Below are 17791 nucleotides of genomic sequence, written 5' to 3' on the forward strand. Positions count from 1 at the left end.
TGTAACTTGCCTAAAGGCAGTTAGGACGTAAGAAGCCCAGACAATCTGACTCTAGAGTCTTGTCTAACTACTACTATCCCCAGGAGACATCTAAATTATCTGCATATAAATTCACCCACAGTACAATCTGTTATTAATTTTCTAAAATTCAAACTTAAGACACCCATGTCATATTCCCTAAGATAAAAATGTCTTAACACCAGTGGACCCCACCCAGCAGCTGAAGTAATGTCCAGTCACAGCCCAGGGGACCAGTGCTGGTGGTGGTGATGCCCACGGGCATGCACATGCCACGGGCCCAGTACCGGCATTGCACAGGCAGCCCAGCTGCAAGGGAAAAGTAAATGTGGACTTTGAACATTATCACTATCACTACATGTGGGTGGGTAGGCGTGGCTGTAATGTCCCAGTTTCAGAGGAATTAATGGGTATTTACCTTCACGTGAATTGAGGGCATTCTTTCTTTGTTTTTTTTGAGACAGAGTCTTGCTCTGTCGGTCAGGCCAGAGCGTAGTGGCATGATCTCGGCTCACTGCAACCAGTCTCCCAGGCTCAAGCAATTCTCCTGCCTCAGCCTCCCAAGTAGCTGGGATTACAGGTATGTGCCACCACACCTGGCTAATTTTTGTATTTTTAGTAGAGACGGGGTTTCACCATGTTGGCTAGGCTGGTCTTGAACTCCTGACCTCAGGTGATCCACCCGCCTTGGCCTGGCATTGTTATTTCTTAAATATTTATATTTAATCAGAAATTTAAAGATTAGCATCATCTGTCTTACTCAGCTACAGCAAATGATGGCCCCAAATTTGACAGACAGTGACCACAGAAAGAAAACCTGTCTACCATTCAGGAAGGAAATGTCAATGAGAAAAAAGATCAATGTCAACAGCCTGGACTAATCTGACAAGCTAGAATCTCAGAGAAGTTTGTTATCATCATAAACAGGCAGCCAGCCCACCCTGAATGTCGAATTTCCTTAACAGTAGTTAAATTTAGTTTTTTATTGTCACAAAAACATAAAAGCATCTGACACTATCCATTCTGAAACTCAAGTGTTATATTTCCAATTAATTATCAAAACAATAACTTGACTGTGTAATAGGTTTCTAAAAGCTTTTCCAAATTTTTTAAACTCTATAATATGTAATAAAATATGCCCCAAAAGACAGGTAGTATGATTATGGATTAGTAGGAAGGTAAATATTTCACATTTATAAGACGAAAAAAGCTTTAAAATTTACTCTAACAATCCACGTTAGCATCATTCACTTCTCAATTAAAATCACCTACAAATTGCATTGAATGTTATCTGCACTTACTTGATACTTAATACTTTAGATTTTGAATTCTATCATTAAACATTTTGCCCATTTCCTCTACTGAAAGTTACTCATTGAGCTGTTCCTTCAGTTTAAAGAAACAATTTTAAAATCACACATTTGGAATGGTTGGCCATACTATTCCACTGGGTATTTATTGTAAAAAGAGGGCCGACAGTAAACCTCAGCTTTACTCCCTAAAACAAGATTGACAGTCTAAAGTAATTAAACATGCTATAAATGCCTAAATAATTAAATTTGCTCTGACTTCTAGTAGTGAAATATCCCTCATAAATTCCTGCTGTGTGAAAATTTTTCAAATATTCTTCAAGTCAAAATTGTATCACACACTTGTTGTCATTTACAATATGAACAAACAATAATGAAAATGTGTTCCACACATGTGAAAGATGGGCTGCCAGCAAATACAGCTCCATAGCTAAAACAAACACTATTCCCAACATCTACAGAACGCGGGCCCGTCAGAAAGCAAGGTCCCTCCCCACGTCTGGCTTGAAGTTACATAACAGTGATGTTTCTTCAAAACGTGGAATTTTATACCCCCAAGCAGATGTAGGCTGTTATTCTAAAATGTTTTATAGATGAAGAAAATGAATAGCTATACTCAGAGGTCTTATATTCCAAAACACAACATACCCATTTTATTGCACCTAAAGTTACAAAATGGCTCATTGTTGTGACCTGTTTAATGCCTCCATTTAAGATGTTTTGTTTGAATAAGGTTATTAAGACCCAGGGCACTAATAAGTGAGCGGCAGTAAACCCAGCTACCATCAAAGACACAGATGGAGGGGGAAGAAACCTGCTAAAATTCAACATGGATTCCACTTAGTAATAAACAGAGCAGTAATTCTATACAAGAGTGCATGTGAGGATTCCAGGTGAAATAGGGATAAAATGAAATCTGGGTGTGGTAAACAGGAAGGGCAAGTTAGGCATCACTAATGAAATAAAGACAAAATTATATTATGAGCACACTTCACCTATCACAAAGTGTGGGACTAGAATTATCTTTGAAGCCAATCAATGCTTCTAACCCTGTGGTCTTAAAATAAATGCAACCTAATGGTCCTTTAATAGCAAAGTGATTTATAATACAACTGAAGAGATAGGAGATATGATTTCTAAGGTATCATTTAGCCCTAACAGAATGTTTTTTAATTCAATTAAAAAATTACATTACAATACCAATACATTTTTGAAAAATAAGACTTGACTGTAAGCTACAATGAACATAATGCCACCATGGGTGATCTAGGAAGCCTAAGGACCAAGAAAGTCCATTTAAAAAACTGTAAAAGCTTTTGTAATTGGCAGAAATAACCAAAAACTCTCTAGTGATAGATTTAAAAAACACAGAAACCGTGTGCAAGATCTCTAATTGAGGAACAGCGTGGAATTGGTAGGCTTGCTATGTATAGGAGAGTGGATCCAAGGACTGGCCCATTGCAATTTTCAAGAGATCTACAAGTGATTCACAGAAGAGTCTCCTTTTTCTTGCATGACAATTTCCAAATCCTAGTGGTTAATTGAGAGTTTTCCATTCTACTGTCCCACCGACAACAAAACCATTCTTTTAAATACTCTGAACCTTTTCCAATTCAACCCCAGGGGTAACCAAGGACAAATGAAGTTGAAGACCTAAAAATTCCTTGTACCAAAGTGATAATTATTCTTAAAAAAACAACAACAGAAGTGAGAACCATTCACAGCTAGTCTGCTAGTATTCAACATAGTGGGAAAGAATTCCAATAGTAAACACATTCTGATTTTTTTAACAACTGCAGTTCATTTATTTATACTGTACCTAAGGAAAAGAGCATATACCCAATAAAAGAAATTAACCTGAAAGGGGGAAAATTGAAAGTGAATTACTCCTTAAGTTAATAAAAACTAAAGTATCTTTCCAAAGAAAACATAAAATAAACACACGAGTAACAGAATCTAATAGAGAAAAGGAGATGAGTGTGAGCAGTTTGATTCTTTCATATTTCAAGGCCAGGGGCATTAGGAGTATCTCCAAACACAACTCAGTACATTAGTCATAAATGCTATCACTGAAGGTAATGATTAGATTTTCTTTTTCTACATTCTACAGAATCATCAGAGTAATTTTGTGTAGATGGAACTGGTTCCTAATGTATCAATTTACATGTTAGAGTGCCAGTTATATAACACTATTTTGTAATGAAGATAATGACAATGTCAAATTAGTATGTAATTCACTATACTTCTGAAGCCCTGGAAACAAGTTTCACTGTTTTTAAGAAGTATTTAAATATTTGACACCGACTTATGATAAAAATGCTCATCAAAATAAGAATGGAAGGGAACTTCCTCAATCTGATAAAATATACCTCCAACTATGTATGGCTAATATCATTCTTAATGGTGACAGACTAAATGCTTTCCCTTTAAGATCATGAATAAGGTAAGGATGTTTATTTTCACCACTTGTATTCAACATTGTGCTGAAGGTCCTAGTCAATGCAATCAGGCAAGAAAAAGAAAAAAATATATAAAAGAAATAAAAAGCAAAGATTGAAAAGAAGTAAAACTGTTCCCATTTACAAATGACATGATTGTTTTTGCTGAGAATCTTAAGGAATCAACACACACACACACACACACACTCTTTCTCTCTCTCTCTCTCCAACATAACTTCTAAATACTAGCAGTAAATAAATGAAAAACAACATTTTTAACAAAAAATTATATTTATAATAGTATCAAAAGCTAATTCTAAAAGTTACATAAAAATGCCAAGGACCTAGAATAACCAAAACAATCTTGAAAGATGTAAAAAAGGTGGAGTACTGACAATACTTGATTTCAAGATTTACTCTAAAACCACTATAATCAAAATAGTGATCCGAGTAACCAGGCATAAGGACAGACAAAACAATGAAATAGAAGAGACTGTTCACAAACAATGATTTCAACAAATGGCACTAAAACAACTGAATATCCACAGGATAAAAATAAGCCTTGACCCCAACCTCAAAACCCTACACAAAAATTAATGAGAGCTGGATCACAGACCTAAAGATAAAAGCTCAATCCATAAAGCTTTTAAAAGAAAACAGGTGCAAACTGGCGATCTGTGGATAGGAGGAAATTTCTGGGACCACAAGACACAATAACCACAAAAGAAAAAAAACTTTTGAAAAATTAATTTACATCAAATTTTAAAACTTCTGCTCATCAAAAGGTACTGTTAGGAAAAATCCCAATGGCATATTCTGCACAAATAGAAAAATCCAAAATCCACCACCAAGATTCATATGGACCTCAAGGTATCCCAAAGAAAGTTGGCGGTCTCATACTTTCTGATTTCAAAAGTAGCTACAATGAACAAAACTGTGTTGTAGTGGCATCAAGACAGACATATAGACCAGTGAAATAAAACAGCCCAGAAATAAGGCTTTGCATATATCGTCAAATAATCTTCAACAAGGGTGCCAAGACCATTCAACAGCGAAAGGACAATCTGTTCAACAAACGACACTGGGAAAAATGGAAAATGGATGTCCAGATGAAAAAGAATGTATCTGGACCCTTACCTCATACCCTATATAAAAATTAAAGTAGATGAAAGAACTAAACATAAGACCTAAAACTACAAAACGCCTAGAAGAAAACACAGGGAAAATCTTCATAACGTTAGATTTGGCAATGATTTCTTGGATATGACACAAAAAACAAGGCAACAAAAGCAAAAAGAAATAAATGGGACTACATCAAAATTAAAACCGTACATGCATCAATGAATGCAATTAACAGCATAAAAAGACAACCTACGGAATAAGAGAAAATATTTGCAAATCATGTATTTGATAAGGGGTTAATATCCGGAATATATAAAGAATTCAACAAAACAACCAGATTTTAAAAGAGCAAAGGATTTAAATTGACATCACTCTAGAGAAGATACACAAATAGACAACAAGCATATAAAAAGATGTTTATCATCACTATCATTAGGGAAACGCAAACAAAAACCATGATGAGATATAAACTCACACCCTTTAGGAGGGCTACTAGCAACAGAAACAGAAAATAACAAATTTCCTTGCTGGCAAGGATATGAAAAAAATGAAACCCTTGTTCACTGTTGGTGAACAAAGGATATGCAAGGCTGCAGTCACTTGAAAACAGTATGGCTCTTCCTCAAAAAAATTAAGTAGTAGAATTAGCATAAAATCCAGCAATTCCATTTCTAGGTATACACCTAATAAAAAGGCAAGCCACAGAGTGGAATATTTGCAAAATGTATATTTAACAAAGGACTTGCATTCAGAATATAAAAATAACTTTCAAACCTCAACAATAAAAGAGAAAGCTTGATTTTTAAAATGTGCACAAGACTTGAACAAGCACTTCACAAAGGAAGATCGATAACATAAGCACATGATTCAACATCATTAGTCATCAGGGAAATGCTGAATAAAATCCACTGATAAAACAATTTGATGGCTCCTTAAAAAGTTAAACATAGAATGACCTTATGATCCAGCAATTTTGCTCCTGGGTATACAGCCAAAATAACTGAAAACAGACTTAAATAGACACTAGTATCCCAGCCTGCAGTGTAAGTCACAATAGCTGAACCATCTAAGTACATCAACACACAAATGAATAAATAAAATATGGTATATACATACAATGGGATGGAGTATTATTCAGCCATAAAAAGGTATAAAGTTCTGGTACATGCCACAATATGGATAAACTCTGAAAACACCATGCCAGGTAAAATAAAAGGACGAATAATGTATCATCATAATCATATGAAATATCTAGAAAAGGCAAATTCATAGAGATAGAAGCTATATTAGAAGTTGTTTGTGGGGGAACTGCGTTCAAAGCTGTAGTTTGGCTGGGGGAAGGGGAAGCAGGAAGCTCTGTACTTAATGATACAACCTTTCTGTCTGAAGTGATAAAAAGGTTTTAGGAATAGATAGGGATGACTGTTACACAACACTGTGAATGTAATTAATGATGCTGAATCTTACACTTTAAATGTTTAAAATGGCAAATTTTATGATTATGGTAGTGGCAATTTTCCCACGATTTTAATTTTTTTTTTTTTTAGAAACTGCAATGAGGTGCCATTATCCACTAAAATGGCTGAAATCAAAAGACTGAGAAAATCAAACAACAGAAAGGATATGGAGCAACCACAACTTTCATACTTTGCTGGTGGGAACTTAAAACTTTCGAAGGTGGTTGCTCAAGTTTTAATTTGAACGAGAAATTTTACTCCTAGGTATTTATCCAAGAGTAACAACAATATACATCCACAAAAAGATTTATATATGAGCATCGTAACAGCTTTAATCAGAACAGCTAACATCCATCAATAGGAGAAGGGCTAAACAAATTGTGGTGTATTCATATAAAGGAATATTAGTAACACAATGAAAAAAATTATTGATACATTGCTGTAACATTGATAACCCTTGCACAGGTTATACTGAGCAAAAGAAGAAAGAAACAAAAAGAGTGCAGATTATATGATTCTATTCGTATAAAATTCCAGAAAAGGCAAAAATAAACTGGGTAGGCAGAATGAGACTGAAGATGAGAGAACTTTCTGTGAATAGGGAAATACTCAATATCATAAGGATATGGATTACACAACTATACATTTGTCAAAAGTGTACATATATAATTTGTGCATTTCAATATATATGAATTTTACCTAAAAATGTACTGTAAAAAATATAATGGTAGCCAAGGTAAAGAATGAGTGTAGACAAAAATGAAATAAAAATGGCAGAATATTGATAGCTTTTGCAGGTTGGTGATGGGTACTTTATGGTTCATTATATAATAAATTCCGTTTACTTTGAGTACATCCGAAATTTTCCGTAATAAAAAATAAGTGTATGTGTAAAGTATGACTACATTTGCATTAAAATTAATATACAGAAGTTCAACCAAAGTTAACTGTCATTAACAATTTGGAATAAATCTTCTGATTTATTTCCAAGCATTTAGTTTTAGATTCTAATTTCAGGGGTTTGTTTTAAACATCAGTATGTGTTCCAAAATTTGACTTATTCCCCGAAACATTATCTTAGGTCTTTCCATGTTAATATATTAATAGATCTATCATTCTTTCTAATGCACAGAATTTCATAATATTTAACTATCCCTCATTGATGGGTTATTTCCATTTTTCTTCCCATAAAACACAACTTTATTCCATCATTTCATTTTAATCAATCATTTCTAATGTGTAGGATATTCTAGCTGTATCATACAGACTGCAAATATTCCTCAGTATACCTCACACTAACATGGTAGGCTAAGACCCAGCGTTAACATTTCCACAGTACAATCATCCTTAGAAAATGCCCAGCGTGAACATCTGGGTGTATGAGAACACAATGAAATCTGCTTTTAGGTATCAAGTTTAAAAAATCAATCAAAATGAAAATCACAAAATCACACTGGCTTTCACAGTTGAAGTGAGTGATTGTAATGCAAAATTCAATATAAACTGATCCCCTAGCTAATGTTCAATATTTGCTTTTAGATTTCATCCTACTTCCAGGAGTCTGTAAGCATTACTGATGCAGTGCAATTATGGTATCAAGATTTTTCAACACATGTCTGATTTAGCAAAATATAAAATATGATGTCACAGTTGATACAAGTTGTACCTCACCTAAAAATAAAGTTTTAAAAAGGAACAATTTTTGCTAGTTGAGGTTCTTAATAAAATCAGGAACACGTGAAAAGTTTTTAAAAATCTATTACTAATTATACACACACACACACACACATACATATGTTCCATTTATTTTCATTGGCTTCCTGGAATGAACTCTGCATCACACCACAATTTTTAAAATTGTCACTCGGCAATCACGATGATTCTTGTTCATGAAACCTGAAAGCTTCTTGTAAGAAGCAATCAAAGAAGTTCATTTTTGGTTCTTCACAGTCATTTCCAGTATGTTAAGCAGTATTGACTTAAGTCCTTTAAGAAAACAGCCAGGCAGTAGTTAAGGAAGGTAAATTTAAGACTCAGAAATTTCAAAACCAGAATTCCTATCAAAATGTTAGAACTTGCACAGGATCAGGAAACAGCTGTTTTTAGTTAGAATTTGCATGCAACTTTAATCTTTTATCAAATATAATCCGGTTGCCTTAAGATTTTTTTCCTGCAGCTGAGAATGACATCACTGCAGGAAAAATGGAATGACAGTTCTGTTGTCTTTCCCACCCCCAACTTTCCTTCCCTTTCAGCAGCACATTTGAGCATCTCTTTACTGAGACAACAACAAAGAGGGGAGAGGAAAAATGAGTGACCAAAGCCTCAAGAAACACAACAATAAAAGGTAGATTTTATTTTACTCATTATTTTATCAAATGTCCTTGTTAACAAAGACATATGCTTATTTATCCAGGCTTTCCCTATTTCTGAGAAATTTTTCTGGTACTAAAGACGTTTTAATTGATGGTTTCCCAAATTCTAAAAAATAAAATTTTAAAACCTAGCCACGAACAACAAAGGTTCTCATGTAATATTCAAATCATTTGTATAGATACATCCTCTGTGCATTTATGCAAAATTACAATTAGAAAAGAATCACGAAAAACATTAATAAAAAGCAGCTTGTTGGGTGGTTAGGCCCCGTGAACAGCCCCCTAGCTTCCTCCTTTCCTACTTGCCTACTCATCTACCCCCGTTCCTTCCTTCCTCCCTCCCTTCCCACCACCCCAACTTTCCCAAAACAATCCAGTATTAAAAGCACCTTTGAAAGCAGCCCTGTTAACAAAAGATGGCAACCAGGAGGCTTATCAGTAATGCAGCATGGACCAATTTACACTGCTGTGTGGTTGGAAGACAGAAGGGGCTAAGGAACAGAACAGAAGACGGTAAGCTTGAAAAGGGAGGCTGGCTTACTTCTCACCACATCTAGCATCTCACCTAACAGGACACTCGATACATATTTATTACATGAATGAATGGAGGAAAGGCAAAGAAAGGGACGAAAAGAAGGGAGTGGATAAGGCTAAAAGAGTTAGGGGAGAACCCGGGTCTTCTGGCTCATGGTCCAAGGAATAATATTATTGTTTCTACTCATCTACCACTAATTTACAATATTTGTTAGAATAGTGTTTGGAGAGCAGAATAATAAGACAAAAGAAAAGGGAATATCAATTATATACAAAAAGGATAAAACACAAAAATAAATCCCATTCTTTACATTTGCTCTTCAGTTAATCCAACAGGCCAGATAAATATGCATATATACACATCCCAGGAATTCCCAACTCTGGAAAATCACTCCATAAATGCTTTCCCAATTAATTCTTATTTATGATAACAGAAAACAGCACTACCATCCAGATGCTGAGATCTACAAATAATCTGCTTTATACATTTAGAGAAAAGCCACACTTCTACAATCATAATTTGGAACAGAATTTAGGGCATTCAATAAATAGGCAATTAACAGCCACAAGACACTGCCCCCAATTTACTGCTTTTTTCCCCAGTTGTTACACAGGTTGGAACCTACTACATAACTTGTAAACACTCTACCACAAGTAATCAGTGTTTGACCCTAATTACAATAGTTCATTTATATCAGCCAATTAAGAGATAAATCAGGAGAGATAGAAAATAGAATGTAGGATCTGATACAGATTTCTAAAGTTGGTAGGAAACATAAGTATCAGCTAATAAAAGAATAAACAGTAAATTAAACCAGATTTTATCAGTTAGCTTTGCTGCAGTAACAACACAACCCTCAAATCTCAGTGGCATACATCACACGTTTATTTCTCAGTCACATTACATGTTAGCCCTGGGTTAGCTATGGCTGCCCTCAAAGCTGTGACTTTTGCCCTGAGTGTCTTCTTACCCCAAATCCAATCCAGAAGCACAGATCATATTTGGGACATGCTATTCTCAACGTAGAAGGCAGAAGCAAGAGGGATGACAGAAACCTGCTACATCTCCTAAAGCTTCTACTCAGGGCCAGGCACAGTGATTCACACCTATAATCCTAGCACTTTGGGAGGCTGAGGCCAGTGGATCAGTTAAGGCCATAAATTCGAGACTAGCCTGGGTCAACATGGCAAAATCTTGTCTCTACTAAAAATACAAAAAAATTAGCCAGGTATGGTGGTGCACACCTATAATCCCAACTACTCGGGAGGCTGAGGCACAAGAGTCACTGGAACCCAGGAGATGCAGGTTGCACTGAGCCAAGATAATGCCACTGCACTCCAGCCTGAGTGACAGAGCAAGACTCTGTCCCAAAACAAAACAAACAAACAAACAAAGAATGCTTCTGTTCAGGACTGGTATACTTCCACAAATACTCCATTGGCCAAGTCATGGGACAGGAGACACAACAAATCAATCACACTGCAAGAGACAGGGAAGCATCATCAATCTTCCCGGAGAGAAAGAAGCAAAGAGTTGAGAACAGTAATATATTGCTCCTATAGGTCTTCTAGTTTCCATGCCAAATGCTGTTTTACCTACTGTTGTTAAGTCTAGACAAAAGATCCACAACTGTTAAGGGAATGAAAACAAAAAATCCAGGCCCAAAAAGATTCCAGAAAGAGTCAGACACAAACTCACCTTCCTTGACCTCCATTACCATTTTCAATCTGTCTGCTGTAACAGAACACAGTCCTGGGACCTGCAGACAGCTAAATGGAAGTGAAGGCTTGCACTCTCTGTAATACAGAGGATGGAACTGGAGTGTGTGCTTTTTTTTTTTTTTTCTAGGTTCTGGGCAAGTATCTGGAGACAAGTCTCTTGGAATTCTAGAACAAGGACCATAAACTAACGGTTCTAAGAAAAGCCTGGCCCACAGAGATCTGATGACCCTTGGGTGGGGAACAGGGAAGGCAGCACATCTACATCTCCTTGAATCATTAGAGGCCAAAATCAGACCTGGGCCCTAATGAGCTGACCAAGAAAACACGACAACACATAAAGAGGCTAAGCATCCAGAAAGACGGGGTCAAGATGAAGGGAATAAACCCCAAATGAAATAGAGCTGCTTGGAGAGAGAAAGGCCAATGTAAGTCAGAAAAATTAACGGACACTGGGGAGATTTAACCACAGCAGACAGAAGCTTTCCCACATCTAAAAACATGATTTTCCAAATAAACCATGTAGTAGATTAAATGAAGGAAAGAATGGCTCATGACGAAGATCCAAATTTGTGGTCTGGAAGGTCAAATGGAAAAAACAGCTCAAAGCAACAAAATAGAAATGACGACAGAAAAGATAAGAGACTTGGAGGACAGCTCTAATAAGATGAACAGCAGTACCAGCTGAAGAAAGATGAAAAGATAGAGGAGAGGCAGTAATAAAGCAGAAGAAAATGTGCTTGGGCCAAAGAAAGACCGTGGTCTGCAGATTAAAAGAGCTCATGTTATTCTACACACAGATCTTGACACATCCTACTAAATTCCTGACTCTATGAGAAAATATTTTTACAAGCTTACAGGTAGGTAGAACACAGTACTTCGGAAAAAAAATCAGAGGCATCAGACTTCTCACCCATGACAATGGAAGCCATAGCAATGGCTCTAACAAATTACTGAGAGAAAAGTAGCAATCCCCAAACACAACACCTGTCACTTGACCTGAAAAAAAAGTATGGATGCTCAGAAAATATACCACCCACATGTGTCATATAGAAAAATACCTGAGAACGACCTCTGATTGAAGAACAAATGAATTAAAGATCTCTGGGGAAGGACAGGAGAGACAAGAAAGTAGGAAATAAACCCTGTCTGTGCCTGCACCGGCTTTCTCTATACATACAGTTTCATGTATCTGTATCTATTCCACCAGATACATAATAAAGTTCAAGCACTGGCTGGGCACGGTGGCTCATGCAATCCCAGCACTTTGGGAGGCCAAGGCAGGCGGACAGCTTGAGTTCAGGAGTTTGAGACCAGCCTGGGAAACACAATGAGACCCCATCTCAAAAAAAATAAAAAAAGAAAATCCAAGTGCTGCCAAATTACAATTGTAAGTCTAATTCTAGAAAATCATCAATTATAAGGCACATCTCAATTCCAGAGGTGCTAAAATGCAAAAAAAAAAAAAAAAAGTGTTTCAGTTTTATGAAATATGGTAGTTGTATACATTCAATCTAAATGAGTAATATTAATTGTATGGCAGGCAACATGTAATAAATTCTAATTAAGAATACTTGAAACAAAACAGATGTTCGGCAAAGTATTATCTGCTAAGGATTAAACTGAAAGTATGTAACTGTCTCAGGAATATCAAAGCATTGGAAGAAGGGATAAACACAGTAGGAGTAGGCGCATGCTAAACTTCTTGGCTGCAGGCAGGGCGTGGTGGCTCACCCCTGTAATCCCAGCACTTTGGGAGGCAGAGCAGGTGGACCACCTGAGGTCAGGAGTTCCAGACCAGCCCGGCTAACATGGCGAAACCCCATCTCTATCAAAAATACAAAAATTAGCCAGGCTTGATGGCGCGTACCTATAATCCCAGCTACTCAAGAGCCTGAGGCAGGATAATTGCTTGGACCCAGGAGACAGGGGCTGCAGTGAGCCAAGATCGTGCCATTGCACTCCAGCCTGGGCAACACAGGGAGACTCTGTCTTAAAAACAAACAAACAAACAAAAACAAAATAAAACAAAAAAAAAACTTCTTGGCTCGGTGTGGCTGTGGGGAACGCAGAACAAGAGGAAAGTGAAAATATTCCAAAGTTATCACCTTACAGAGGAGGGATGTATGCAGGAGACAGAAGTTATTATAGCAAAGACAAGTTGGTGGGGAAAGTCACATGTTTTATTTTTAAATAACAGCATATAAATGTTTCTGAGTACAAGGAAAGAAAAGGTCGCCATTAATGGAATGGAAATACACAGTAGAATTTCCAAAGTAACAAGAGATTTTTAAAAAAAAAAGAAACCCAAAATAAATTGATCAAACCAGCAAAAATCAGACATAATAAACTGCAAGTTAAAATATGCAGCAAAGCAAGAAAAAACTATTTATATGACACATGAATAAAGTAAATTATTCATTAAAAGACATCTATATTCTGTTTTAAAAAACACACATAAAACAAAATAAAGAAATGTTGGAAATAAAAGGATACGTATGGAAATGAGATTTAAAAGGTTAAAGTGACAAAATGGGATTTTTGAAAGGGTATTAAGTAATGACAAAAGCCACGTTTTATGAAAAAAGTAGATCACAAACCAATACTCAAACTAAAATACAGCAGTTAAATGAAATACAAATTCAAACTAGATAGGAATGTCTACTGTTTGCAGTATCAATCAACATTCCTTAAAAGTACTGGTGAATACAGTAAAAGAAAAAGTAACTTGGTGGAAACACAGGAAAAGGAAGGGAGGAAGGGAGAAAGAAAACACTTTTCTTACTCTCATACAATGACTTCTGCCCTAGAAAACCCAAGAGTTGGCCGGGCGCGGTGGCTCAAGCCTGTAATCCCAGCACTTTGGGAGGCCAAGACGGGTGGATCACAAGGTCAGGAGATCAAGACCATCCTGGCTAACACGGTGAAACCCCGTCTCTACTAAAAATACAAAAAAAACTAGCTGGGCGAGGTGGCGGGTGCCTGTAGTCTCAGCTACTCAGGAGGCTGAGGCAGGAGAATGGCGTAAACCCGGGAGGTGGAGCTTGCAGTGAGCTGAGATCCGGCCACTGCACTCCAGTCCGGGCGACAGAGCAAGACTCCGCCTCAAAAAAAAAAAAAAAGAAAACCCAAGAGTTTAGATATAACATAGTACCAGAGTTATATATAGATATATAAACTAAACAATAATTAGTAAGCATTTTAAATAAGGCTCTCTTAAGAGATATTGTTTCCATATATGTAAATAATATCTAAATTATAATATATTAATAATAAATCTAAGGTTTAAAAAATTGACTGAGATACATAAACTCTCACAAATCACTACCCAAGAAAAGGAGTAACCAAGAAGATTTTCCCATGGATTCTGTTCTTGAAGGACAAACAGCTATAGGCTGGTCGTTTATCTTGGATCTGATTGCTTGCAAATGAGTTTGGTTCTTCCAGTATCAAAAGAATTTTCCTATAAGAAAGTTTCATATTTGAGGAATTGTTGCTTAAACAATTTATAGACAGAATTATCCATGGCATTCATTTAACTTTTTGAACAGGCAAAAGTTTGTGTGGATGTTTCAGCAGTTTACAAACTTTGTGTATTCTGCTGACAAACAAACAAAAAAATGCCTACCCACTCCCCCTACCCACTATATATCTATTTATTTAAGGATCACTTATATAGATACTATCATTGTTAGCTAGCATCTCAAGGCACAAGTCAGGATAAAGCACACAGCCTACAATAGAGGTACAATACACAGAAATATGTAGATGAAGATATGAACAGACACACATGAAATATATTTTATATATCCTACTCCTGTTGTAGACTAACATTTAACACACACACACACACACACATATATAACATATACATTTAAATAATCTTGATAATTGTGCAAAATTCTGGCCAACCTCTTGTCACATCTGATTAGAATATCAGTGTTTTTCCCTATGTACTCAACATTTCCATTAGGTTGTCTAATAGGTGTCTTAAACTAAACATATCCAAACTCAACTTGCATAACCTTCCTCCCAAACCGGCTCTACCTACAGTTTCTCCATCTTAAAGATGACTACATAGGCCCAGTTGTATAGGCCAAACCGGACCCTGGAGTCAATTTTGACAGCTCGCTCCCTCACACAAACTGCATCCTATCTGCCAGGCTAACTTACTGGAAGCTCCTGATGTCAAGAGTGTACTGAAAGACGAGCAGAAGGCAGAAAGTTAAGGATGGGGTAGGAGTAGGATGTCCTAATGAATCAAAGCCCCTAGAACAGCATCTGGAACATAGGAGGTTATCTGTAATTATTTACTGAATGAAGAAATAGATCCCTAGAAAAAACATACTAAAGCAGTTATAAAGATAAATACCACAGCTTTTAAATCTAGAAGTAAATTTATAATCTCTACCTACATCAGTATTAAAATGAATTGGGGAAACTGATGCCTATAATCCCAGCACATTGGGAGTTTGAGGCAGGAAGATGGATTGAGGCCAGGAGTTCAAGGTAACAGTGATGGAGCAAGGCTCCAGCTCATAAACAAACAAATAAGTAAAACTGAATAGAGTAGGAGGAAAAAAAACTGGAACAATCTGCCACAAAATACTAATGGTCTTTTAGTGTCTGTTAGTGCCTTTCTTCTTTCAATTTTCTTACATTTAAAAATGTAATAAATATCCAATTCCTTTATAATAGAAAAATTTCTTTTAAAACCCTAACGGAAATTCACCTCAACTTTGTCTAACACTTATATTCATTCTTGGGGGTAAGGAAATAGGGAGAAAAATGGGAGAACTAGTTAAAAGCAAATTGATCACAATGTTTTTCATTATTAAGCAGGCACACACTCCAGCTTGCCCCTGGGGTAAACAATCCTTTGCTTTTCCAATTCAGTACCACTTAACATGCATAAAACTTGAATGACTTTCTAAATGTGTTTGGTTAACAGAAGGATGCAGAATTTTAAGAAAATGAAGAGGTCCTTAAGTATGAAACATTGAAAGGAAATCTACAGAGAGACTCTAAGAGGAGAGAAATAAAAATTATGATATGCATGTAAATTAAATATGAAAATGGAAAATTTTTTGCAGAGAACTTTGCAGTAAGCTATTATTTTACTGAACGGGCCACCAACTTAATATCAAATTCCAATGTAAAAACCAAAAAGTCACATCTCCATATTTCACGTCTTTAAAATCAAGGTAAGAATAATAATGGCAAACCCTTAGTGCTCACAATGTGCCAGGTGCTGTCCGAAGCACTTTACATACTTCACAAATACGTCATAATACATAACTAATCCTAATGAAACTTTTAAAAAGCTAGGTGGCACATATTTTGGATTTTTAAAAAGGTTGGCCAGGAGAAAATAATACTGTAAATCACCTGCTCAGAGGGTAATTTTTCCTTAAAGGTATGTTCTCCTAATCCAATAAGGAAATAATAAATTTCTTAGAACACTTTAAATGGTGCCATTTAGACAACAAATAGAAAATTAAGGGCGCAAGTCTAAACACAAGTAATTATAAAAGAAGATCTTATAAAGAGAAACTAAGTGTTTAACTGCTAACTAGGAAATGTTCAAGACACACAAGCTTTATTGATTAAAGAATGTATAATACTTCTATAAAGATGCCTAACTTATTTCTCAAATGCTGAGAGACTTTTAAGTTAAAAGATCTTTTAATATAGATGACTTTAGCAGCTGTCGATGAATGGAGGTACTGTTAAATAGGAAACAGAAGTGGATCAGCCGACAGACCTTTTAGAGTCCCATCTTCAAAGGAAAGAGGATGAAAATAAACCATTAAAAAATATGTGAGCTGACGGGGAAATCTAGAGTCCACAGCTGATCTCCTATTTATTAGTAGGTAATGTGTTAGCACCACATGCTCTGAGTTTATGACCATGAAGGTCTAACACTGATTCACATGAGGAGTGCCTCACAGAACCAGCTTTCATATTAAATCAAGTTATATGGGGAAAATGGTTGAAGTCTAACTATAAAGAAACACCTTCCGTATGAAATAACCTGTTCTTTGAATTTGCATCTTAATGGGACTTTTATTCTCTTTTCATATTATTACAAAAGAATGCATCATCATCACAATACTAAACAAAACACAAAACAATCTGTACAACTTTTTAAAGGGAAAAATGTGTGTACTGTTTATTACACTGAATAATTCTGACCACCAACAACTAATGGCAAGTGGGAGGGAATAACACTGAGACTATAAAACCATCTTGCTTTTTTTTTTTTTTTTTTTTTTGAGACGGGGTCTCCCTCAGTCGCCCAGGCTGGAGTGCAGCGGCGCTATCTCGGCTCACTGCAAGCTCCGCCTCCCGGGTTCACGCCATTCTCCTGCCTCAGCCTCCCAAGTAGCTGGGACTACAAGCGCTCGCTGCCACGCCGGCTAATTTTTTTGCATTTTTAGTAGAGATGGGGTTTCACCGTGTTAGCCAGGATGGTCTCGATCTCCAGACCTCGTGATCCACCCGTCTCGGCCTCCCAAAGTGCTGGGATTACAGGCTTGAGCCACCGCGCCCAGCCCATCTTGCTTCTTAACAAACTTTCCTCCTCCACTTCAACATTCTTGAGGATTCTTTCCCAAACCTATTAATTCCATATCATGATGGTTACAAATTTTTCAATTCCGCCACTCCTTTCAGCGCGTTTTTTGTATCTTCATTAAAGTGGCAAAAAAAAAAAAAAAAAAAAAAAATCCCCTACTCGTCATAATAAAACAATGTTGGAAACGGACATTAAAACACAGGACAAGTGAAAAACAGATCTGTCCTAAGACTCATAGGAC

At 36.4% G+C, this 17791-nt stretch overlaps 1 protein-coding gene and 1 pseudogene across 7 annotated transcripts in view; both read right to left on the minus strand.

Annotated features, from left to right (window-relative positions):
- Positions 1 to 17791, minus strand: part of SLC25A26 (solute carrier family 25 member 26) — a 167763-nt gene that overhangs the window by 39378 nt on the left and 110594 nt on the right. The window lies entirely within an intron of this gene.
- LOC111532799 overlaps positions 1 to 17791 on the minus strand; it is a 43168-nt pseudogene that overhangs the window by 21357 nt on the left and 4020 nt on the right.

Source organism: Piliocolobus tephrosceles, chromosome 2 (assembly GCF_002776525.5).
Source record: "Piliocolobus tephrosceles isolate RC106 chromosome 2, ASM277652v3, whole genome shotgun sequence".
NCBI classification, from domain to species: domain Eukaryota; kingdom Metazoa; phylum Chordata; class Mammalia; order Primates; family Cercopithecidae; genus Piliocolobus; species Piliocolobus tephrosceles.